The sequence below is a fragment of the Triturus cristatus genome, chromosome 4_2 (assembly GCF_964204655.1).
Source record: "Triturus cristatus chromosome 4_2, aTriCri1.1, whole genome shotgun sequence".
Lineage (NCBI taxonomy): Eukaryota > Metazoa > Chordata > Amphibia > Caudata > Salamandridae > Triturus > Triturus cristatus.
Genome location: NC_140586.1, coordinates 118254845 through 118281858, shown reverse-complemented (window position 1 = coordinate 118281858; position 27014 = coordinate 118254845). Strand labels below are relative to the sequence as shown.

The 27014-nt window shown below is 44.6% G+C and overlaps 1 protein-coding gene across 4 annotated transcripts in view; it reads right to left on the bottom strand.

Moving 5' to 3' along the window:
* LOC146833125 (sphingosine 1-phosphate receptor 2-like) overlaps positions 1-27014 on the bottom strand; it is a 641976-nt gene that overhangs the window by 67553 nt on the left and 547409 nt on the right. For all 4 annotated transcript variants that reach the window (XM_085600749.1, XM_085600750.1, XM_085600748.1 and 1 more), the window contains one exon: positions 5864-5959. The gene's annotated coding sequence lies outside the window, so the exon portion shown is untranslated. The remainder of the gene's footprint in view (positions 1-5863; positions 5960-27014) is intronic.

Sequence of the window (27014 nt, the reverse complement as noted above, 5' to 3'; positions counted from 1 at the left end):
GCATTATGATTATTTTTACTCCTCACCGTGTTTTGTAAACTGGAAGCATTTAATGTATCTTGTTTTTGTAAATAAATAAATCATTTATTTCCAAATATATAAATGTTGGTTTCAGTATTTTTCTTTGAAACAGTGAGGATCCCCGGCTTGACCATTCCCTCCCTAGCAAGAGCAACCCACCCTCTTGTTACCGAAAACTGTAGAGATACCGCCAATCTGGCCCTAAACAAGGCAGCTGGAATTATGTGATTGTGCAGTGGTGGCATTTTCTGCATGATTGTGAATATGCAGGATTTGTCACATACCAATCACCTGCTGCGCAATTTACATATTTTGCAAAAAAATGATTGGCTTCTAGCTTAAATAAGTCAAAAGTTACTAAAAATGCAGCTACAAGTTCCAGCGCACACGAAGGCCCGTCGCAAAGGTTGACTGGTCACCTTTCAGTTTCTTATAGCTGTAGATGTTAATAAGTGCTTCCCATTCTACTCCCACACAGCGCGTGACATCACATGAATTGACATCACAGGAAGTGACATCACAGAAAGTGATATCGCGGCACGTGACATTCATGTGGCATCACAGGAAGTGGCATCACAAACCATGACCTCATAGGAAGTGACATTAGATTTTAAGACCTCACATATGTTTAGCAGGTCTATCATGAGTACATTTGAGAGGATTACAACATTTAACAAATTAAATTTTGCACTGGGGTTGTGCCAAAATATTGACGAAACCCCAACACAAAATCTGGCCCTCAGCGTATTTTTTAAAATCCTGCCACAAAGAAATTGGCAGTAAATTTGATCTGCTTAATTGGTTGCAATGTCTCTATTTTAAAATATCTTATGGGGTTAAGGCACCTGCTCTTGCTGTGTGCAAACTAATTCTCAGGGAATAATAATAATGGTAAAATAACGCTGGAGGAAAACGTATTTGCTGGAGAGTTCTGTGTTTTACCTAATCCTAGTTTTGAATCAAAGTAGCATAGAGGGTTAATATGTCTCCTGCAAAGCACATTATGTAACATGCAGATGGCAGATTTTTATTTTATGTAAATGGGTAATTGGGTTACTGCTATTAAGACAAAGATCCTTTTGTTACTTGCAGTTTATATAAATTGTAATCCTTCTAATATAGCACACTGAGGTATGAAAGACAGACATGTGGCTCCTACCCCTTGTAACCCTCACTATCTTATGTAACACATCCTTTATATTTATGTACACACATGATTTATTGTCATTGTATAATTTGTACGTGTGATGTAAAGCAATCTGACACACTGCATTGGTTTGAGCAGTGATAAAGTGCTATAAAAGAAATACAAAAAATAGAGATATCTACATTTTCATTTGTGTAAATACTGGGGCGACTAACACATCTGACATTCTTACATTGTATGCATATCTCTTATATACAGGAATTGAACCAAGCCAAAAGCATTTCTCTCTTAAGTACCTGTAAAGGAAGCCTTTGTTTCCCTCAATTGTATCAAGGTGCGAGGATCCCGATAGCTCCCAGCCAGGATACTCCAACAAAACAAGCATTGGCATAGCCAATAGGTCTCGCCTTTGAGACCTTATAAGTGTTTAGCCATGCAACAGTTGCATAACTAAATACTTATAAGGTCCCTAAAGCGAGACCTATTGGCTATGCCAAGCGACCGTGCGGCCACGAAAGTGAAAGTGATCGCGATCAAACATCAAAGCGGCCGTGCGGCCGCGAAAGTGAGGCGCGCGTGCCCCCGCGCACATGCACTGTAGCTCTAGGCTGGCCTGGTAGCACTTTTTGGAGCCCTCTCAATAAGTCTTGCCAGACCAGCGCATGCGCTGGGTCAGGCGAGACCTACAGAGGCCTAATGGTCCCTTAACGCCGGATTTTGTTTTGGGTGAGGCTGAAATCTGATAAGCAAGCCCCTTGCCCGCCTGCGCCTTGCTGCTCGGATCAAAAGCAGACAACGTGCAGCTGCTGCTGAAAGTGTCCCGGTGTCAGAAAATGACACCGGGACGAGTTCAGCATATTTCTCTGAATTTCAGGAGAAGTAGGAAAGGAACGTGGCACTCCACTGAAAGCGGCCAGCTTTGCAGCATGGTAGATGATGTAGATGGCGTCTACAATCTGAAAATAGTCAGTAGACGGCGTCTACCCATGACTCGAACCCTGGTCTCAGCCAAGAGCAGGACACCCAGGCTCAATGAAAAAGATCTGTAAATCGGGGGTCCACAGTGAGGTTTTTCAGAGACTGTCCAGTGTGTGATGTGATGTTTTGGGTAATGGTTGGGTGCTGGGTCCAACTGCAGAAGCACCGCAAGTGGTCATGCTAGATGGTCGGGGTACGATGCACAGTTGTCAGTGTATAATATTAGTATAGGATGATGTGGAATGAAGGCAATAAAGTGTGCTATTGCTAACGAATCTGTTAAGGGTGGTAGAATGCCCATTGGGGAACTAGACTTCAATCCCACCTCAGACAAGCTACTATACTGTGTAATTGGCTCATGCCCACTAGTGAGCAATGCCGTGGACACTGGTCTTTAGCAGTGCTGGCCTCAGTGCTCTCTATTTATTCGTCAGCTTTCACGACACAAAATAATCCCTACGCTCTCACAAGCACCTTGAGGCGACCCAGTTGCAGCGTGCACTATCAAAAAGATCTCTCATTGACAGCAGATGGCAGAGACATTATAAGTTGTGAGCAAAGTGGGCAATTGCTCTGGACCCCACCTTTCAAGGCGCCCCAAGGGAAAGTGAGCTTTCGCCCTACCTCTCTTCTGTGTATTTTTGTAACTTAATCTTTAACGTTGAATTCAATATTGTTAGGCAACATAGCATGTGAATTATCAAAAATGGATAATAAAATTTAAACAGGGGCCCCAAAATATTCCGTGCCGAGGGCCCTTAACATTCTTAGAATGAAACTGGCATTGGTGCACGACTGACAGGCTCGCCTTGGCACATTCTGGGCCTTGCCAGCTGTCTGTCAACTCTATGAGTAAATGGCCACCTTCCATCTCTTCTGTCACCAATCTGTGATCTCTAAACAGGTTTAGAAAGGCCCGCGCTTCCAAAACTAACTGAACCATGAACCACCAGGTGTGGTGAAGCTGCTACCCTCAATGACATTTTGGCTGAAGTTCGCCTTAAGTAGCCCCCTACCACCGGTGTCCAAAGGGGAAACTGTGGAAGGACTACAAAATAAACATTAAAAATAAAATCTATTAAATTAAAGAATTAATAATTCAGTCTGAAGAAGGAAAGAAACAAAAATATATAAAGAAAGATTAAAATGTTAACTGCATAAAGAGTATGCAAAAAATTCGACGACCTCTTACAAATTCCCAAATCACCTCTAACCTATAGTTAGATTAGGCTATTACTATTCTTACTCAAGTCATGGCATTTCTAGGGACAAGTGCTTGGTGGCGGGGTTAGATGCAGATGACTGTGTAGTTATAAGTAAGTTAGAGTTTCCATAGGAAGAGAGTTTTTTGTTTTGCTAATAACTTTGGCACCATTGATTTGACAAAACTCTTGAAAAACAGTTCATCAACCTCAGCTCCTTCCTGGAAAGTTTCGGGGAGATGTGTTAAGTGGGGTCTGAGAAAAAAAGTTAGGGTCCCAAAATGCTTTTTCCCTAAGCAATTTCTATATGATTTTTGATCAGCGATACAGTGAGAATTATACCAAATTTGGCAGAATGATAGATCTTTACTCAGAAAGCGTGCTTTTTGAGATTTGGTGTAAATCTGTTCAGCAGTTTTTGAGTAATCAAGTTGCAAAAAAATAGCAATCTATTGTGATGCAGGCCTTCTGCAGGAGTCCTGAGGGGAAAAAAAGCATTTTGATCTGCCGATCCAGCAGCAATCCTGCAGGACCAAGAGATGTGATTGGCTGGCCGCAATATGAGGAGAAATGATGCGGCAGCCATTACAATACTTGGGGACTCAGTCTCCGAGTCCTGAAATATTAAATTTCAAAAATACAGAAGAGGGCAGGGTAGGGATCCCTAACCCCCTAACCCTTGTAGGGGGGTCTTAGAGGATCCCCAAAGGGCTAAAAAAATCATGTTTTTAAATTAGGCTTGTTGTGGTCCCACAAGGCTCCTGCGGAGGCCAACGTGACCTGCGTGTGGTCCCGTGGGCGCCAGCGCTAACAACTGTGCTCTCGCAAGAGTCTCCCTGGGCCCGAATTGAAGAATGCAGGGTGGGGGTGTTGCCCGGTTGGCATCTCAGGGAGGTTGGCTGCCCACTGGGTTTGAGCTTAGGACCTGCCCTGCCCTGCAACCAACAGGACCAACAGGACGCTAGGCACAGCAAAAGACCGTCAGCAGTGGGGAGTCAACCATCGGCAAGGGTTGCGTGTAGGACCTGGATAAGATATTACTTTACATTCAAAAACACAAAAATTCACTGAAACAAAGGTTACAGTGAAGTTATACGTAAGTAAGGTAGTTAGATTTTATCTCACCTTAAAAAAAAAACTTAGAAATTCACTGAAAAAACAAAGGTTAAAGTTAAGTTATACGTAGCTGTTGTAATAGTAGAAAAAATACAGGTTTATAACCAAAGAAACACAGAAATGCACCAATTACAACTTGCACCACCATAGATTTGAGATATCATCAGTGATGTAATATGTGAGGTCAAGGAAGTTGTACTTAAGTCAATTTCATACAACTGGTGAATGTAATGTTTTTTTTGGTTTTAAAACTGTAGCTTTTTTTATTATTACCCGACCTACGTATAACTCCTCTTTATCTTTGTTTTTTTAGAGAATACAAATACATATAAATATATGTGTGTGTGCATTTTTGTTCGTATATATACACATATATATGTATAAATATATATACATATGTCTATGTATCTGTATTTAAGTATGTATTTCTAGATGCATTGTGTGTATTTATATGTTTGTGTATGTATATATTTCTTTGAGTGTATTTATGCACTTGTTTGTGTATGTATGTATGTATGCAGTTACAGCACCAATCCCTCTACCACATCTCCCACCTCAGAGAGGTAACCCACTCTAGCCGTCTCAAGGATACTGTATCACTCCCCAGCAGAAGTTTGGTCTTGGGTTTTATGAGTTTGATACTGATCTGAAGATCAACCATGGATGGTGGTGATGGAACGCGTCTGCGAAAGACAACAAGTGTAAAAGAGGGCCCAATGCCAAGACGGTACCTGTTTATGAGCTGGATGTTTTACATTGTCTCATGTTTGACAACATCTCCGTCCACATCTCCATGCGCTTCTGTCAATTGGTAGCATCCCTCCTGGAGGCTAAAACAACTCAAGATGGCCTGGTTTCCTGTGGGGATTACATGAATCATGGGTGGTGTTCCCTATATGTAAGTGAGCCAGCAAGTGGTCAGCAACCCACCTGGAACTCAAAGTACTTGCCCTGGTTTGTGGTGAGTTCCTCAGGGCGCATAGGGTAGGACTGCTCATCTTTGGGTCTGCTTAGCAGTGTAGGCAAATGCCTGGAAACTGAAGTGCAAACATGTCCTGGGCTCAACTTACCACACTTTTAAAGTTGTCACAGTATGATGAGAAAGGTTCCTTGGCATCCTAAGGCTAAAACTAAAACCTGCCATGATTTTCTAAGGAGCTCACGAGACACATGGTGCAGCCAACTTGTGTGTAGGTCTGTGGACTAGCGTTGGGCATCTTCTTCGAGTCTAAAATGCCACCATGTCCAAGTACTAGTTTTATTTTTTAGAATACACAGGACCCCCACGTTAGGCCTATCTGGATATGTGCCTGCGATAAGTGATTCCAATCACTCCATTAGACTAAAACTCTGAACATCTCTTTCCCTCCGGATGTCAAAGCGAACAGGGTGGGCCTACCTGTCTGTGGGTCCGTCGACAAGTGGTAGGCATCCCTCTTCAAGACGAAAGTTCCAACGACATGTCCAAGCACAGCCAGGGCTCCTTCAGACAAATCTGCGAGTAGACAGACAGACTCTGTTAACTTCACTAGTCGGTGACAGTTCAGATGACTTCACGCAGGTAGTATGCTTTAATAACACCTCCTTCATATCTGTGTACCTCACTTTACCTCAATACAAGCCTTATTTATACTCCCAAACAAACCACAATCTATACCACTAGGTGATGGGCCCTAGTGGCCCTAGTGCCAGTGGCCTTTCTAGCTCCTAACACCAGGACAGACTCACTGCTTTACCTGACACTCATGCAAAGACGTCACTCTAAGATGGTGTAAGTCCAGCTTCTACTTACAAACAGGGAGAACAGGATAAATACAGCCCTAATTCTTGCATGATTTTAAGTGATTTTTCTAGAAACTACAAGCCCCCCCAGCAGCGGCCGGCACATGTAAGCGCGGCGAGGCAGTGGGGTGGGGCAGGACGCGGCTGGGGGAACCCAACAGATGACGGAGTAGGTGTTATTTATTTATTTAATTATACCTATTCTGTCGTGTGTTAACTTCATCTCCATCCACCCCCGCCCATGGCCTCGCCACATTTACCTATGCCATCCGCCGCTGCGCGCCCCTCATTGTTCCCTTCAGATGTTTTTGTTTCACAGTTAGTTTCTGGTTTGAACTGGTGGAGGGCAGGCCAAAGGGAGAGCCGAGCCATGGGTATGGCTTTGCTTTAAAATCCACAGCACAAGCCAACCCATAAAAAGATTTGGCATGCAAATGATGAAGAAGGCACTATCTCAAATATAATAAGGACCTATTCAGATTTAATTTCTTCAACAACTATATTTTACTTTTGTAAACTGGATTGTATCACTCCATGAAGTAAATTAGTAGCATCATGCTGACATGGCGCCCGGAGTTACGAACATCGAGTATAAGACAGCTGCCATTGGTCATGACGTAAAATCCTCCAAAGGGAGCAAAGACCGTAACCATAGTATGCCATGTGATTCTTAATGTACAAGCACTGAGGAAGGCATTATAGCGGAAACGCATCTGCTTGGATTAAAATAACATTGAATAGGCCACATAAGTGCTCAGCAATTTTTTGGGAATGTACATGTTTCGTGAGCCTACCCTCACGTTAGCAGAGGCACCTGCTGCGCGTTTGGGACCTTCGGTTGGGACCTGGCTTGGCGTCCTTCTCCCGAACACCGAATCCGGCGGCACACGGTCAACAAACAGCAACGCCAGTGCTCTTCAGGTCAGTTTTTTAAATCATTTTATTGTTTTGTTCCATGGCGAGTACACACAGTCAATTCCGTCTGTGAGATCGGACAGACGTGTTTCGGCGAATTGCCTTCTACACATATATATATATATATATATATATATATATATATATATATTCAATGAAAAAACCATCTGTTTCATACACGTTATAGTTAGGAATTAGCATTTAAAAAACCTTGCAAATTCACTTAAAAAACCATAGGTTTCACACATGTTATAGTTAGGTGGATATTTCACTCGTAAAAAACCAATGAAATTCCCCTGTTATAGTTAGTTCAGATAACTATAACTCACGCAGCCGCCACTCTATCACAAGGATGATGTCATCAGTGATGTCATGAGTGATGCCACTGACCATGTCATGAGTGATGTAATATGTGACGTCATGAGCAGAGGATTGCGGGCGCACGAGTTATAGTTATCTCAACTAACTATAACGGGGGAATTTCATTGGTTTTTTACGAGTGAAATATTCACCTAACTATAACATGTGTGAAACCTATGGTTTTTTAAGTGAATATATATATATATATATATATATATATATATATATATATATATATATATATATATATATATATATCCTCAATGTGCCTGCTCACAAATAAAAGCAGGCTCCAGCATTCTCAGGCTCAATTAAAATGGCTTTATTGTGGCTACAAACACAGGTTTCAGTCTCTGATACAGGTACAGTGATCAAACCAGTGCATGTGTGCAGGGCTCCATGTTTCTAGTCCTTGACTTTTACAAATCATTTTATCAAGAGACTGACAGCCCCATGTAAGAAGCCAGAGTCGCAAATGGAGAAGGGCATGGAGGCAAATTATGCAGAGCTGAGCCATGGCTTAGCTCTAAGAGTCTGTGCACGAGCCAAGCCATGAAAACTTTTGACATGTATATTGTGCAACAAACATACTGTAAAGAATATAATACAATCTCATCAGAATTAAAAATTGTGCATTACTTTAACATGCAGAAGTGTCTCACCTCAGTACATCAGATGGTATCACTGAGTAGACACACATTTATTAAACGTTATAGTTTTTAGAAAAATTCAAAAGACAAAGCCATTAGTAAACCAAGAGACAAGTTAGCTGTCATGTAAACCCTAAACGTGGCCTGGATTCTTATTACCGATTGAGCAACATCACAGTCTATTAAAAAAAATACATGAGGTGATTATGCAGCACACATCCTGAACTCACGTATTTAAAAGTGCGCTCATATGTGACAATAAAAAAAGGAGAACCTGTGAAATAAAATAAGTGCCTAGGATCACACAATTTGGATGAACAGGGAAGCCGGTATTGATTCCAGTTTATGGTGTTCAACATTTTGAAATTCAGCCCCTACCGTGGGATCTCTGTGTCTCTTTCAATCCTCCATTTACGTCAGAAGCCACTGTTTTGTACACAGAGATAGCAGACCTGACGAAGGGCCCCCAGAGCCAACTACAAATCCAAGAATGCATTTATTTTGGGGGTGTCACACCCGATACACCCCCATCGAAGCCACACCCCTTTTATTGAATCCGCCACCATACACTCCCTGCCTCTTTATTTCACTCTTGCAAATTCATTTTATTCCCTGCTTTCTCCTTTTCTCACTGCTGTTTCAGTCTTTCTTCTCCCCCTTCATCCCTCTGTCTGTGTTTCTCCCTTTTTTGCGCTGTGTTGAATTCTAAAGAAAAATAAGTGCTGGTTCCCAAAAATGAGTGCCAGTGGGCTGCCAAGCAGGCACCAGCTCAAATTAAGCATTGAATTTGTCATGTGCACGGTTTATATGACGAGTAGAGTTATTAGATGACAAGCAACATCCCTGTCTATTAAACCACATACGAGTGAGATTGTTACACAGAATACATCCTGAACTGAATAACTTTAAGGTGGCCAAAGTTCTAACAATCAAAATGAAGCAAAGTAAAGTGATTTTTCGTAAGATCACATACTTTGGCAAGAGAGAAGCTGGGCTCTGAACCTAGTTTTCCTGACTATAAACAGTGCAATGCAGCCACTTGATAAAAACAATCTAATTCTCTCTTTTGCCACCAAAGGACACTTTGCGTTCAATTATTTCATGAATTAAATTAACACGCTATAATCAACAGATACAAGCTTCACATTTCAATCTGACCCATATAAGTAGAAAATGCCTTTCTTGAACAAATTACAAAGCTAAGTTAAGGTAAGGCAGGAGGCTACTTTATGTTATTATCACTGTCTTCCCCTGGCTTAACACAGTAAGAAGAGAGCCAATTACGATAATTACATTGATTAGTAAAACAGAGTACTCTGGCGTCCAATTACAGGTCTTTATTGAGACACATGTGAATTTCAGCTCCTCTTTGCTGTGGACACCCAGGGCAGGAAAGCACATTTTTAAAGATTGTGTTCCATCCGCTCTCTTGCATGCATCTAAGGATTTTATGTTCTAAAACTGCATGAGGGAAGGAAAAAGGCAGTGGCTGGGATGCAGGGCACAGCTCAATTTTAGCTTGCCAGCCCTGACAGGACAAGAGCTGAGCCAGTCATTAGGCCCCAGCCAGGCTCGAGCCTTGTTTGGCTCGTCCACTTCTAATTTTAAACCATCTCTATGTGGGTGGCCTTTAATTTGCCATTCCTAAAAATGGTCCGAAGGAGACATTGCCTTTGCAATTTATTTCCACGTCATTTCAGTCATCATGGCCAACACACATAGAAAGGGGGCCTACATCACATTGGGTCATCTTGTTCTTTCATTCTGCTCATGAGGACATTCCTGGTGTTTACCAAGAATCACTTAACACAGACGTCACCAGGAAAGAAAATCTGCGTGTTTCTTTGATGCTTCTGGCAGAAAGAGTCTTTTTTTACATTTTAACATCCTTTTTAAAGGATTGAAACAAACCCATATAGCGGCTGTTGGACTTGGCCCTTTTGCAGGGTTATCCTCAAATTCTTTGCTTCTTCCTCCTATTTTTTCCTGAACTGTTGTTGTTGGCTATAGGACTCTGGGGACTTTACCACTGCTAATCAGTGCTAACAGGCATATGCTATCTGAGTATGTTGTTATCATGATTGGTTATCCATGATTGGCATAATTGATTTACTGGTAAGCCCCTAGTAAAGTGCACTGAGTGTGCCAGGGCCTGCAAATCAAATGCTACTAGTGTGCTTGCAGCACTGATTATGCCACCCACATGAGTAGCCCTGAAAAGGTATCTCAGACCTGCCACTGCAGTGTCTGTGCACAGTTTGTTAACTGCCATGTCGACCTGGCAAGTGCACCCACTTGCCAGGCCCTAACCTTCCCTTTTCTTACATGTAAGGCACCCCTACGGTACGCCCAAGGTACCCCCTTGGGCAGGGGGCAGTGTATGTGAAAGGTAGGACATATACTGTTGTGTGTGACATGTCTTGATAGTGAAATAATGCCAATTTCATTTTCACTATTGAAAGGCTATCTTGCCTCACAGGATAGAATGGGAAATGCTTTGTAACATCTTACAAGTATAACTTCCCATTGGGACAAGATAGAGAAGGAATATGCTAATTACCAGTATGCATCTGTTCTTGGCACGTAGAACTGCAGATCTACACACTATGCATAGATTGCCATCTGGTGTTGGGTCCAGATTTTTGCACTTGTTTTTGTCCTGGAAAGTCTTTGGAAGTCACGAGGTATATGACTCCTCCTTAGGATCATAGTGTGCATGGGCATCGGCTCCATTCTCAGATTGATTTTCGCCAGCAGGGAAATGATGGAGCTTTGTAAGAAACAGGAAGATGCCCTTGTATATTGTATCTAAATAAGATAATACTGGAACAGATAAAGGAAGCCGGGGAGGCGGGTGGGAGTGTGTAGATCTGCAGCTCTACATGCCAAGAACAGATGCATACTGGTAAGTAGCATATTCCGTTCGAGGCATATGAGCTGCAGATTACACACTATGCATAGATTGTATAGCAGTTCCACTCCCCAGCGGCGGCCACCAGTATCTGCTGCAGTAGTCTGAAATAGGGTTTTCAGTACAGCTTGGCCCACACTGGCTTGTTGTTTCGATTGCACATCTACACAATAGTGTTTTGTGAACGTATGTGGTGTAGACCATGTAGCTGCTTTGCAGATGTCATCTAATGGAATGTTCCCTAAGAATGCCATAGAAGCCCCTATTTTTCTTGTAGAGTGGGCTTTAGGAGGAACAGTTAAAGTGCATCTTGCTTTGTGGTAGCAAATTTGTATGCATTTAACAATCATGCAGGTTATCCCAGACTTAGATATGGGATTGCCTTTGTGTGGTGGTGAGAAAGAAACGAAAAGTTGTTTGGTTTCTCGAAAAGGTTGTGTTCTTTCAATGTAATAGAGCAATGCTCTTTTAACATCTAAAGTATGAAGAGCTCTTTCTGCGACTGTGTGTGGATGCGAGAAGAAAACAGGCAACTCCACAGATTGATTATGGTGGAAGGGGAAAATGACTTTAGGGAGGAATTTAGGATTAGTGCGAAGAACCACTTTATTGTGATGCATTTGTAAGAATGGTTCCTGAATAGTTAGGGCTTGTAGCTCACTAACTCTTCTTAGAGAAGTTATGGCCACTAGGAAAGCAACCTTCCATGTTAAGAATTGTAGCTCACATTTATGTAGAGGTTCAAAAGGAGGTCTCATTAGTCGCGTGAGAACGATATTTAAATTCCACACAGGTGAGGGTGGAACTCTGGGAGGAATTATCCTTTTGAGTCCTTCCATAAAGGCTTTGATGGCGGGTACTCTAAATAGTGCTAAATGTTGTCTATTTTGAAGATATGTTGCTATAGCAGCAAGGTGTAGCCAAATAGACGTATAGGCTAAGTTGCACCTTTGTAGGTTTAGTAGGTAGGTTACGATGTGTTGGATAGACACATCTAGGGGATTGATGGTATTGTTATGGCAATATATCACAAATCGTTTCCACTAGGCTGCATAGCAGGCTCGAGTGGTAGGGCGTCTAGCCTCCTTAATGACGTTCATACTGTCAGGAGGATGGTTAAGGTAACCGAATTCTAAGACATCAGGAGCCAGATCGCAGGGTTGAGCTTAGCTGGGTCCGGGTGTCTGATCTCTCCACGATTCTGGGTTAAGAGGCGTGGTGAGAGGTGTAATCTTTGGTGCGGGACTACTGACAGTTCCAGCAATGTGGTGTACCATGGTTGTCTGGCCCAAGTTGGAGCAACTAGAATGAGAGGGAGTGAGTGTTGCTGTAGTTTGCGCACCACTAGTGGTATGAGTGGGAGGCAGAAAGGCGTACGCAAATCTGCCTGACCAGTTCATCCATATTGCCTTTGGATAATGGGTGTGGGTATCTGGCGGCGAAGCTTGGGCATTTGGCAGTTTCGTGGGTGGCGAAGAGGTCTATCTGTGGTTGCCCCAACATTTAAAACTATGGTAGAAGAACTTGTGGATGGAGTTCCCACTCGTGGATCTGTTGTGTTTGACGACTTAACAGATCTGCCATGGTGTCTTGGACTGCTGGGACCTGTTGGGCTAGGAGAAATATGTTCTGAGGTATAGCCCACCTCCATATGTTTTGTGCTAGCTGGGAGAGCTGCAGAGAGTGTGTCCCTCCTTGTTTTTTGATGTAGTACATGGCTGTCATGTTGTCGGTGCGGACTAAGACTGCCTTGCCCAATATTTGTTTTTGAAATGCTTTTAAGGTTAGGAATATGGCCAGTAATTCCAGGTAATTGATGTGGAATAACTTCTGTTGAGGTGTCCACCTGCCTTGCATGGTGTGATGTAATAGGTAAGCTCCCCAGCCGGAGAGCGATGCGTCCGCTGTCATGACAATCTGAGGAACTGGCTCTAGGAACGGCCTCTGGAAAGGTTTTTGGTGTTCCAGCACTGCAGAGAGCGATGAGTGCGACCGTCTACGAACACCAGATCTGTTAGCTGACCTTGAGCCTGGTTCCATTGGCGTGCTAAGCACTCTTGTATGGGACGCATCTGGAGTCTTGCTTGAGGCACTATGAATATGCAAGAGGCCATCATCCCTATGTGCTGCATGAACACTCGAGCTGGGAGAGAGTGATGCGGCTGAAACTTGGGTAGGAGAGCGAGAATGCTTGCTGGACTGGGATAGGCTAGCGCTTTTGAGGCATTTATTGTGGCGCCGAGGTACTGTTGTGTGTGAGAGTGTTGCAGATGAGACTTGGTGTGGTTTACTGTGAACCCCAGGTCGTGGAATAATTGGATAGTCGCGTGAGTGTGATGAACACACTGGTTGTACGAGCTGGCTTTTATATGCCAGTCGTCGAGGTATGGGAAACCGTGAATGTGTTGTCATCTTAGATGGGCTGCGACTACTGCTAGGCACTTTGTGAATACCCATGGTGCTGTTGTGACTCCGAAAGGGAGTACTTTGAATTGATAGTGTTGCCCGTCCACTACAAACCTGAGATATTTTCTGTGAGCAGCGTATATGGGAATATGGAAATAGGCGTCCTCGAGATCTAAGGTGGCCAGGAAGCCGCCCTGTAAAAGTAGAGGGAGGACTTGCTGAAGTGTGACCATGTAGAAGTGGTCTGATTGTATGTACAGGTTTAGTGGCCTGAGGTCTAGACTAGTTCTCAGAGAGCCATTCTTCTTTGGTATGAGAAAATACAGGGAGTAAACTCCCATGTTTTGTTGGTGCAGGGGAACTAGTTCTATTGCACTTTTTTGTAGTAAGGAAATTACCTCTTGTTTGAGGAGTGACAAATGTTCTGCTGCCATTGGACGCTGTTTGGGTGGAATGTTTGGGGGGGTAGAGGTAAGTTTGAGACAGTAACCTGAATGCACTATTTGTCGCACCCACCTGTCTGTGGTGATGTTGGTCCAGACAGGAAGGAACTGCTGCAGTCTTCCCCCGACAGGAGTGGAATGGTCCGGGAGAAGCGGAGGGAAGTCATTGGGCAGGGGTGGAGGCAGAGCGGGTGTTGTTAGTCTTGCCTCTGCCCTTGTTATTGTTGCCTCTGTATCCTCCTCTGTGGTAACCCCTTGTGAAGGTGGATTGGGTGGGAGACTTGTAGGAAGTGGATGGGGTATCAGATGAGTATCCTCTGGAGTTACCCCTGTAGGATGAGCGACGAAAAAAATGCCTGGGAGCTTGCGATTGCAAGGCTCCCATTGATTTGGCTGTATCTGTGTCCTTTTTCATCTTCTCAAGGGACGCATCAACATTAGGGCCAAAAAGGTGTTGTTGGTCGAATGGTCAATTGAGGATAGAGCTTTGCACCTCAGGTTTAAACCCGGAAATGAGTAGCCACGCGTGCCTGCAAAGAAGGACGCTTGTGTTCACTGCTCTGGATGCGGTATCTGCTACATCAAGAGCACACCGGATAGAGGTGTGGGTGATAACTTTACCCTCTTGTATTAGGTCGTTGGACTTATGTTTGTATCTGTCCGGGAGGTGTTGGAGTAGGGACTCTAACTCATCATAGTGAGCCCTATTGTATCTGGCTAACAGGGCTTGAGTATTTGCGATGCGCCAAATATTAGCTGCCTGGGATGCTGTTCTTTTGCCAGAGGCGTACAGGAGTTTAGACTCCTTGTCGGGCAGAGCTGCATCACCTGTTGTCTGCGAGTTAGCCCTTTTCCTAGCATTTGAGACCACCATGGAGTCTAATGGAACAGGGCCCCTAATGTAAGCTGGGTCTGTAGGGGCAGCTTTGTATTTTTTCTCAATTCTAAGATTGATGATTCTAGTCTTGACAGGGTCTTTAAACACTTCTGTAGCGTGTTTAATCACCCCTTTGAGCATGGGTAAAGTGGATGTGGATCTTTGGGTGGTGTCGAAAATGTCCATTAAAAAATCGTCTTCGACTGGTTCTGTTTGTAGGTCGACCCATGGTACTGGGCAGCCTGGTGTATTAGCTGATTAAACCCCATGGTATCTTCTGGTGGGGAAGGCCTAGAGGGGTAGATGTCGTCTTGTGGGACATTAGGGACATCAGGCGTATTATAGTCATCCCAGTGGTCAGGGGAGCCTGGTGGACTGGGGTCATCTAGTGGCCTGTTGTTGTCACTGTCCCCTGTGTCATCATATGTGTCGTCGTCATCTACCGGTGTAGGGGATGGCGTAGGAGAACGAGGTTGGGGAGGTGGAGGAGGAGGTGGAGAAGGTGGTGGTGGAGGCGGAGAAGGTACCCTAAGACATTGCTAACAGCCTACCTGGTGGAAGGACGCTCCGCTGCGCACTCTGCATCGCCCGGGGGCCGGAGGACGCTGAGACCGCGCTGGACGCCGTGAAGGGGACTACAGCCCCCAGAGTCCCTAGCGGTATTTCCCGCTTCCGCTTCCCTGCGCGCCCTGAGGCGCTTATTACTGTGAGGCTCCCTCGGTGGAGCGGGGGACATTGCTAACAGCCTACCTGGTGGAAGGACGCTCCGCTGCGCACTCTGCATCGCCCGGGGGCCGGAGGACGCTGAGACCGCGCTGAGACCGCGCTGGACGCCGTGAAGGGGACTACAGCCCCCAGAGTCCCTAGCGGTATTTCCCGCTTCCGCTTCCCTGCGCGCCCTGAGGCGCTTATTACTGTGAGGCTCCCTCGGTGGAGCGGGGGACATTGCTAACAGCCTACCTGGGGGAAGGACGCTCCGCTGCGCACTCTGCATCGCCCGGGGGCCGGAGGACGCTGAGACCGCGCTGAGACCGCGCTGGACGCCGTGAAGGGGACTACAGCCCCCAGAGTCCCTAGCGGTATTTCCCGCTTCCGCTTCCCTGCGCGCCCTGAGGCGCTTATTACTGTGAGGCTCCCTCCGCGTCGCGGGACGCGCGCGGGCGGCGCCGGGCTAAGCCCGGGCAAAGGGCGGGCCCTCTGTGGCCCTCAGAGGCCTGAGGAGACTGGACTGGGCCAGAGACGCTGGTCCTGTATATAAGAGTTTCAAGAAGCAGCGGGGGTGATATTGAGTTATTTGCTATTAATAGTTTGTGATTTAAAATTTGCTACTTATGTGATTATTAACGGACATAACGTCATATCAATTCAGCAGGCTTTTGACGAGGGTGTGACGACTTACAATATGTCTAGATCTAAACCCTCTTCGGGGCCACGCACAATGGATAACTACTTGGTTCAGAAGGTTAGCAAGATAAATTCTGAAAGACGACAGTCGCTGGGGAAAAATAGTACTCTGCATCTAGAGAGCCCTGCAGGAGGTTTATCAACCTCTGGCATGGAGGATGCAAACAATCACTCTGATACTATTACCCCGGAGGTGGTAGAGCTAACTGAGTTGGGACACTTTGAGCCCGCACAAACTATCCCCAATGAGTTAATAATAGATGACTGCCCTGACACGGTGGAACAATGTCTACCTTCCCCAAAAATACGAGCAGTCAGAACATGTAGGAAATTCCCGACTAAAAAGGGGACACTGTGTAACGGGCAGAAATCAGCAGTCTCACCAGACAAAGACATGGGGAATAATGCTTTGAGTAAAATTAATAAGATGGGAGCTGAGGATAATATTGTTAGTAACATTGAGGAGATTATTGGTACCAAGATTAAGGACATTATAGATCCACTGGTTTTAAAAATAGAGGAGTTAACGAAAGAAGTTGTCAGACTGGGTGGTTTGCTAAATAAGGCCTTAGGCAAATTAGGAGAAGTGTCTGCTGCTACTTCTGTTACAACTGTAGTAACTGACACTACTAACACCCAAAATAAGATTCAAGTACAGGGAGACCCTGCTAAGAAAGCCACAGGGAATAAAGGGAACGATAGTGCTACCCTGGCAATACCTCAAATGAGCACCCATCCACCAGGCATTAATTTGCCTGCTATAGATAACGCAAACAGATGGGAGGGAAATAACATAAAGGGCGCTGTTAATCTCCCACCTGAGTGTGCTCCTTATGTGGTGGTACTTACAAATGTGCCACCGCTAGATAATAAGGGTCCTCAAGAAACTCATGATTCCCTAAAAAACAAATGCTTGTCGTGGCTAAATAGACAATGTGGTTTCCCATTGAATTTTTCTGATAACATTTTGACAACCAGGAGAGCCAACTGGATTGGGAGTGACAGGAAAAGACTAAAGGGGGACTGTGTAATTATTAACTTTAAATACCCACAGCATGTTACTACCGTCCTCTTAAGAGCGGCATCTCTCCCAATCTTAGATGGCAATGTATGTGCCCGAGCACTAGGATACTTTTATAATCACCTTAATGATAAATGGAGGGATAATATTAGAAATTCTACTTATCCACTTACTTGCAAACCTTATTTTGATATCCCTACACAGAATAGATTTCTTGCACTTAGTACTCTGGACTCTAACGATTGACGCACAAAGGAGACGGAGATATGCACAGGAAGGGAAGAGGGTCCCGATTTGGAGGACTGTAGAGATGATTGTATATCCGTAATATCTGCAGTAACAACTTTGGTCCCCGGACTGGTGTCTAAACAGGATGAGGCTGAGATCATACCAGATGGTTGTTTGAATACAGGTGATTTGGGCCAAACTATTGAGGCTGGCACTAGGGAGGGAGATACCCGAGGTACCACTAGTGGGATTACCATCAGAGCAGGTATATGTTCCAGGTTGGTGTGCTGGAACGTAGCTGGTCTGAAATCTAAAAGCAGGGACCCGGGTTGGAATTCCTTTATTAATAGGTATGATATCCTATGTTTTCAAGAAACCTGGTGCAAAGATAATATTGATTATGAGGGGTTCGTTTCATATAACCTGCCAGCATATGGAGAGGGACCGGGAAGAGCTAAGGGGGGTTTACTCACCCTTGTATCGGTCCACCGCCAGATGACGGTGATAAAATATGTGCCGGTAGGTGACCTAATACAGATGATTTGGATCCGAGAAGGAAAAAGTCGTAACATCCTTCTGATCAATTACTATAACAACATTTTTGATAGTACCAGGGGCAGAATTGTAACCGAATTGGCCAATGCTATTGAGAACCTAAGCTTGAATTCTAATGAAGTATTTGATATTATCTGGTGTGGGGATTTTAATGTCTCATTATGTGAATTACTATCCACAAAAGCATGTGGGGTTACAAATAATGCTGGATGGGAGGCCACACATTTTGGGCATGATATGTATGGGGAAAAAGTGAATACATTAATGGGGTGCCTTGACCTGGAAATTTTGGACTGTTGCAGGGATAGTAATGGTTCACCTATCCCCACATTTAGGAATTGGCGGGCCAATTCGGTAATCGATCATGTGTTGGTATCCTCCAGTATTGCCGATTGTTTTGGCCCACTTGAAATTGAAATAATGGACATCAGTGACCACAATTGTATTATTGTGCCCATGACTTTGTGGGAAGAGAATGATAGAGAGATAGGGGCTACGGTTGAAAATATTGAAGCGCACCGGGTTAATGGGGCAAGGTTGAGGTGGATAGGTGCTAAAGCATCTGAATTAACCAAGTCTATTATCATGAAGAATCTAGCAGACATTGTCTTTATTTTAGAAAATAGATTAGATCATGAGCGGGTCTTATCTAGTTTTAAAGGTATCAACAATGCCATTAACGACAAGTTCACAAGCGGTAGTAGGGGCAGTAAAAAATCTGGCTTTGTTTGGTTTGATAAAATCTGTTCTGCTGCCCTGACCGATCTTAAGCAGGCCCTAGCAATAAGACCTAGGGATAAAAAACTAGTAACTACTCTGAGGCTAGAATACAAAAATGCTATTAAAGCAAGGAAGAAGGTTCTGCAGCTACAAGCGTGGGAATCTCTTAACCAGGCGGCAGAACTTTCGAATTCTGGATTATTTTGGGCAACAGTTAATTCCCCGTTCCTTAAGGAGACAAATATGCCGGAGTTGACAGCAAATGTCTCCTGTGAAGGATGGATTACCCATTTTTCAAGTATTTTTGACTCAGATAAAAATAGTAATGTCGGGTCAGATAGCTGGCCTATTATACCACTCGATATCACTGTGGAAGAAGTGGAAAGAGGGATAAGGGCAAGTAAGGGAGGAAAGGCCCAAGGCCCGGATGGGGTTCCAAAAATGTAAATAAGGATGCGCCAGAAGTATGGGGTCCGTTGTTGGCTGTTGTTTTTAATGCCGCGGTCTGTACAGACCCCCCGCTAACTTGGGAGGAGTCTATAATTGTACCTATATATAAGAAAGGATCTAGGTCCGATGCAAAAAATTACCGACCAGTTTCATTATTGGATGCTTCAGTAAAAGTTATGAGTAGGATTATGCTGGTTAGACTGGAAGAATGGGTAGAACAGGACCATATTCTGACAGATAGCCAATATGGTTTTAGGAAAGGTAGGGGTACACTCGATCAATGCATTAATTTAGAATTATTGATCGGGAAATACAGCGAAGCCAAATCTGGCCATATTTATATGTGCTTTGCTGATTTAAGTAGCGCCTTCGACATGGTCGACCACTCTATTTTGTGGCTGACCCTGTTGGAAATAGGGGCGCCAAAGGGCATAATTTATTTTCTTGCCAGGATGTACGAGAGACTAAAAACATGTGTACGTTTTGGTAGGAAGGGCGAATGCACCAGGAACTTTAGCGTTAAACGTGGTATAAGGCAGGGTTGTGTTTTAGCTCCCCTTTTATTTATTTTATTTATAAATAATGTTGATGCAATTTTAAAAGAAGTACCCGCAAATGCTCCGTTCCGGTGTTATTATACGCCGACGATGCTGTATTGTTGTCAAGAACACCGATAGGGTTACAACGATTAATGGATAGTTTTGCTTCCTTTATCAAAGTTAAAAAACTAGTCATCAATAAAAGCAAAACTTATACAATGATCTGTGGTCCAAAGAAATTTAAACATGCAGCGGAAGGGTTTTTTATAGATAAGTTAAAAGTACAGCAGGTGGACAAATTCTGTTATTTAGGTATAACCTTTGCTGAGGATAAAAAGTGGACACATGAATTTAATAATATACGCAATAAAATGGCTAGAAATGCACACGGAATTTTTAGATTTGCCCAGAAAATTGGGGATCGTAGGACCAGAGATATGATAAAAATTTATCAGGCTAGATGTGTTTCGATTGCACTATATGGGGCAGGAATTTGGGGTTACAGTGGCGTACATGAGTTGCAACTGGAACAGAATTCTTTCCTTAAAAAAGTTTTGTGTTTACCCACTTCGGCCTCTAATGCATTATGTCACCAAGAATTAAATGTTAACTATCTATCCGATCTTTTGTCACTTAGACCTTTGATGTTGTGGAGATCAATTTGGTTGAATGAAGAAAAATCCTTCACTAGGTCTATTATCCAGGATTGTATGCGATTAGATAAAGCTATAGCAATACCCTGGATTAAATACATTATTATGTGTTTTTCGGATATTTTTAACCTGAATATTGTAACTGATCCAAACGCTGTTTTATTGATCCCCAAGATTGAGTTGAAAAGGGTCTTTCTGGCCTTTGCAGAGAGGAAAAGAACAGTAATTGCAGGTACCTTGTCCACTGTTATGTTCTACAACAGATATTTGTCCATGGATGGATTTCCCGTCTATTTAACTCTTGTCACCAGACCAACACATAAATTTGTGCTGACCAGATTGAGATTTGGAACAGTGCATCATCTGGTGGCACATCCTGTAATGAGGAAATACCCAATAGGTCCTTGTAGATGTGACGGTTTTTCCAAGCAGAGCACAATGCACTTTATATTATTTTGCAAGCTGTACTCTAACTTTCGTATTATTCTGCTAAAGCCCATGTTTGTTAAATATGGTACACGCACGGTTGAGCAGGCTATGAAATTGATTTTTAATCTACAATCTGCTGATACTTGTTTTTACACTGCTACCTTTTTAAACAAATGCATCAACCTGAGGAAAAGTATGTATTTTTAGATGTAGATATGTAATTTTAAGGTGTAATTAATGTTTTTTAAATATTAATATTGTTTATGAAGTGTGATCATGTCTGCTATAAGTTGTTCATGTTTTGTATTCGTGAATGTGACTGTGTTTGCTTTTATGGACATTAATTTGTTCCGAATAAAGCTGAATTGAATTGAATTGAATTGGTACCCTAAGAGGTGATGTGGCTATATCCCTCTTTTTAGGTGGTGGAGCTGGTGCAGGCATGTCCAGTGGTCTTTTTAAGGAACTGAGAGTCAATTGACCGGTTATAGGGTCTTTAGTTAAAGGTTTTTGTTGAGGGTCTGGTTGAAAAAGCTCTTCTGAAGAAGGTTGGGTGTTCGGCATCGACGGTGTCGGCATCGAGGGCTTTTTCGGCGCTGGCTGCGGAGCGGTTTTGGGCTTCGAGCCATGCGATTTGTCAGTGTCTGTGTGAGCTCTTCTTCGACCCGCTCCTCTGGCACATCGACGCCCTCCTGGAAGATGTCGTCAGGGATCTAACTCGACGAGCGAGCCATGGTCCTTTGAGCTCGTCGATCCCAGATGGTCTTCTTCGAGCGGAAGGCGGCACAAGTGGGACAGTCTCTGGACTCGTGCTCGGGAGCGAGGCAGAGGTTACACACCTCATGCAGATCGGTGTGGGGAAACTTCGACCCACATCGAGGACACTTTTTGAAAGGCGTCCTTTCCATGAACCAGATGGTTCCGAACTGGAGCGCGAGAAACACATCCAAACCTGATGGCGGAAAAAAACAATCTGAGGATGGAGCCGATGTCCATGCGCACTATGATCCTAAGGAAGTCACATACCTCGTGAGTTCCAAAGACTTTCCAGGACAAAAACAAGTGCAAACATCCGGACCCAACACCAGATGGCGATCTATGCATAGTGTGTAATCTGCAGCTCATATGCCTTGAACATAAAATTTAGGCTCTCTGAACTCAGAATTTAATTACACATCTTTTAGTAAAGATGGTTTTTAAATTGCGTGTTTGAAAATGCCAATTTTAGATAGTAGGCATTTTCTTGTTTAACCATTCTGTGTGCCTCTGCCTGTTTGTGTGTTGACTGTCTGGTTTTGGAGTGACAGAGGCTGGGGATGTGCATTCACTGTAGACAGCCACTGAGGGGGTTGAGGTGTGCATGGCCCTTTCTGGATGACTCAGAGCTCAGCTGAATGGGGCTTGGCTGCATTATGAGTAGTGGGAGGAGATTTCCTGGCATCTGAATAGCGCCTGTCTCTCTTGTGCAATGCTTTCTCCACCCCCTTTGTTCATACTGCACCAGTGAGAACAAAACTGGTTTGGACTGGTATGAGAGACCCTTGCACAAAGAGAACAAAGACAGTTTGGGGTACAAGTATTAGACCTAAAACCCCAGAACTTTAGATCACTTCTGGACTCAAGGGGAACCTTTGCCAAGGAGAAGCGCGGAAGAGCTGTGAGGAGGAGTACTGCCCCTTTGCTGAGTGCTGTGTGGGGTTGGGCTGCAGTTACTGTTTCTGCCAAAGAGAGGACCTAAAGACTGGAACTTTGCTTGATAGAAGAAGATCTCTAAGGGACTGTGTGTGCTGGCCTACTTTTCTGAAGTCTCAGGAACACAAAGACTCCACCCCCAGGTCCCCTGAACTCTGCTGCTGAGAGTTCTGACCTACCAGGAGGTCCCTGTTAAAGTTCTGGGCCTCTGGAGGTGTGCTTGCTGCTGGGAGCTGGAAGAAACCTGTAGAACTAAGAAAATCGATGCATTGCTTTTTATGAGGCTGTTTTTCCGACGCAGCACCGATGTGCGAAAAGAATCTCCACGCATTGCCGCGCCGCTGCCAAAACTGAGGCAATGCCTGTCACCACTGCAAGCACGACGCATCGACGGATCGCGGCTGAAGAAACCGACCCAGCGCTGCTCGATGCCGCCACATCGATCGCCAACGCATCCCGGATTTCCATGCTTCGAACCTGTGCAGCAAGATTTCCCGCCGCATCACCCATGGACTAGAACCGTCTCGGAATCGACGCATCACTTCCCCTTAGAGACCAGATTTGACACATCACTTCTCCTGCGTCCAGAACTGTTGCATCGCCTCACCATGGTCTCAGGAACTGACGCATCGCTTTGTTTTTCAACGGTTCCCATCTCTGCAGCTGTTTGGCCGTGTGAATTTTGATGCATCTACAGGTACTTTGTGAGAAATCATGCATCTATAGTTTTCTATGGACCAAGTTGTTTGAAACCATTCTGAAGTCATATTCTTATTACATGTAAGTTGGATTTTTGTCTTTTTGGTCTTGTTGAGTTTAGATAAAGAAACTTAATTTTTCTAAACTGGTGTGGTGTCCATTTCTGGTGTTATCACTGTATTACTGTGTGTTTTGAGTACAAATACATTACACATTGCCTTTGGGATAAGTATTTCTGCTCGTGGCAAACTACCCAGGGGGTGAGCAGGGGTTATCTATGGTGTGTATTCCCTTACCCTGACTAGAAGCAAGGGTCACTATTTGGACAAAGGTACCTACCTCTGCTAACTAGAGACCCTCATTTCTAACCGCGGCAAACATATATTTGGGATATAAAATGCTTATAATATGTTGAATTTAATGGCTACGTATATTTTCTGTAAATTGTTGTTTCAAAAAGAAAGAGAAATAATCAAACAAATAATAAGGAAACAAAACAAAATGTGCCTGTTATGAGTGTATTTGAGAGTTAGTTTGACTGCCTGGTCACTTCCATCTTGTAGCCACAAAACATGCAAGGCAGCAGCGGAACCGCCTTCTCTGTCCTAGCTACAAAATGATGGCAGTCCCTCCCTAAAACAAGAAATGTCCACAGTTACCTGGGTTGCAGGTTGTAAGTCAAGACCTCACACTTTCAAATCTAAAGAAGAAGAATTCCACTGACTACTGAACATACTCTTTCTCTCTCAAGGAAATGATGGGCATCAGATGATCCGGAATGAGTCCAACACAAGCAGTACAGTCTCTACACACTCAAGGACTGTAGGCAAAACCTCATGGGCACCTTACTATCTCTCACTCTGCCTCATTCCACTCCAAGAGAAAGTGCAGGGCCATGATTGCAGCCGCGTGAGAAGTGAATTTCACTATTCGCCATAAACAGCACCAAAACACTTTCCAAATTTGCAAACCCCCATATTTAAGGCTTTAAGTGGGATGAAAAAATTGGGGGGTCTCTCAAGGAGGGGTGGCTAATGTAATTAAGGGCGTGGCTTAAAAACAGGTAAACTGAAAATCTGTGCTTAGCATAGTGTGCCGCCTGACTAGTATTTTGCTGCTTCTGTCATTGCATCCAGATGTATATGATACAAGTAACATTACACCTACAGCAAGTCAGGGCTATTGGATTTGTCAATGGTTCTTAGCTGCATAAGATAAATAAGCAACAACTATGGATTTGTTGTATAGAATATTGAATGCTTCAGTTCTGAAATTATGAGACCAAAAGAACTATAACGAGTCTCTTAGAAGTTACATCACAGGCAGTGACGGGTGGCATTAGTGCAGAGTTAATATTTATGTTTTTTCACTGAGGGTGAGGGCAAAAATGGACAGCCCTATAGGGACCCATCTCAGCACCTAATTTTTAGGTCTCGGCTAGCGATGGCTGCGCTTGCGCAGTCTCGCTCGCGAGAGATAATGACTTGGGAGAAGAGGGGCTTGAACCCGCCCCTCTTCTCCCCTGTTCTCCATTGGCTGGCCTAGTAAATGCTGGCCAGCCATTGGAGAAGAGGTCCCGTCACTCCAATAATGCCCCGTCCTTTTCGGATCGGGGGGCGTGTTTTTTGCGAAAAGTCTCAGGGAGGAGACAACAGCAAAACACGCCCCCGAATCCGAAAACGACGCTGCGTTTCTCCAAGGCATTTCTTCTGTGCCTCGGAGAAAGGCGGTGGTGTCCCGGCATCCATCCCAGTTCCTTTCTGGTGGATGATTAAAGGCATATGAGGGTTGTATGATTATCAGTTGTGGGGCATGTAACAGATCATCAGGTTTGCTGTTGCGCCCGTGTGACAAGTAAACAACGCAGGGAATAGAATAGGGATGCAGAGCTTCAGGCGGTGGTGTCCCGGCATCCATCCCAGTTCCTTTCTGGTGGATGATTAAAGGCATATGAGGGTTGTATGATTATCAGTTGTGGGGCATGTAACAGATCATCAGGTTTGCTGTTGCGCCCGTGTGACAAGTAAACAACGCAGGGAATAGAATAGGGATGCAGAGCTTCGAATCAATGCTATTCCGCTTCCGGCGGTCCTAGAAGACTACATTTCCCAGAACCCTCTACTCCGGGTGCGTGACGTCTATCATCAGCTCTGGCGCAGAGGTCTCGCGAGAGCGTCGGGCCCGGGCCGCTTGTTGTTGGAGCCAAGATGGCGGCGGTGGTGCCGCAGCCCCCCCAGGCCGAGGCGGCCGAGCCTTGGTACGTGGCGCTGCTGGGCCTGGCCGAGCACTTCCGCACCTCCAGCCCGCCGAAGGTGAAGTTGTGCGTGCACTGCCTGCAGGCCGTGCTGGGGAGCAAGCCGGGCCCGCGCCAGGAAGCTCGTACACACCTGCAGTTGGGCTCCGTGCTGCACCATCACACCAAGAACAGAGACCTGGCCAGGGGGCACCTGGAGAAGGCGGTAAGAGGAGGGGGAGGGCTGGGAGTGTCGGGAGAGGGCCACATTTCTAGGAGTATCAAGTAGAGTGCCAAGAACTTGGAGGATTTGAGGGGGGAGTAATGCATACCCAGGAGGGGAGGTACATAAACAGGAGTACCTGGGAGAGGACCACAGACTGATGAGAGGAAGCAATGCACACCCAGGAGAGGAGGTACATAAACAGGAGTACCAGGGAGAGGGCCACAGACTGGTGAGAGATCAGAGGAAGTAATGCACACCCAGGAGAGGAGATGCATAAACAAACAGGAGTACCAGGGAGAGGGCCACAGACTGGTCAGAGTTGAGGGGGGGAGTAATGCACACCCAGGTGAGGAGATGCTTAAACAGGAGTACCAGGGAGAGAGCCACTGACTGGTGAGAGTTGAGGGGGGAGTAATGCACACCCAGGAGAGGAGATGCATAAACAGGAGTACCAGGGAGAGGGCCACTGACTGGTGTGAGTGATACATACCCTTGAGAGGAGGTACAAAAACAGGAGTAGTACCGGGGAGAGGGCCACAGACTAGTAAGAGATGAGGTGTAGTCTGAGGTGCTGACCCATTACACCTACAAGTGAGGGCTTGTCCCGAGGCGCAGCCAGGAGAGGAGGGCATAGGGCATGTCACCCGGGGGGTAAGTAGACGTCATTCACAGTGCTGCACTGAAACAACAACAACAACAGGGAGCTGACCTGCCTTGCAACCTGTATGATACGGAGCTTTTGGCACAGTTAACAACAAGGATGGTTTGAGTTTCCATTGAGCCACAAACTCCATTTTACTACTACTCTCTTCTATTAACTAGTTTTTGTAGAACATTCAGTGGGACTACACGCCTGTATTTGTCATGCAACCTTTTATTCTGCACAAGCCTTTCCCGGTTCACCAATTGTGTATAACTGTGGTATGGGCATTATTTTGTATTTTGCTGGAATGTGTATAACATTAGAATGTGGAATTGCATTTTTTTTCTTGATGAACGTTTAATTTGCATTTGCAAACACTCGAACGAGTTGTGCGTTTGGTACATATTTTCATGCTGATCATCATATTGTAATCGTCAGTTAGCGTACCCCTGTAAAAAAACTTCCTATTCTTTTGACACACTGTTATAATTATTATCACATGTATAGCTAGAAGCGCTCTGGAATTATAAAAAAATATATATTTCTCCAAGGGATGGAATGCTTCAGAGATCTACTTTTCCCTGTGAAAAAAAGTTCCACTTGTCCCTCTTGGTGCCTTGGAATAACATGACAAGTTATGGCAGTATACTTATTTCATCAGGGCTCATGTTTTATCCGGGATTGGTTCTAGCAAGGCTGTGTTTTTTGCCGCCT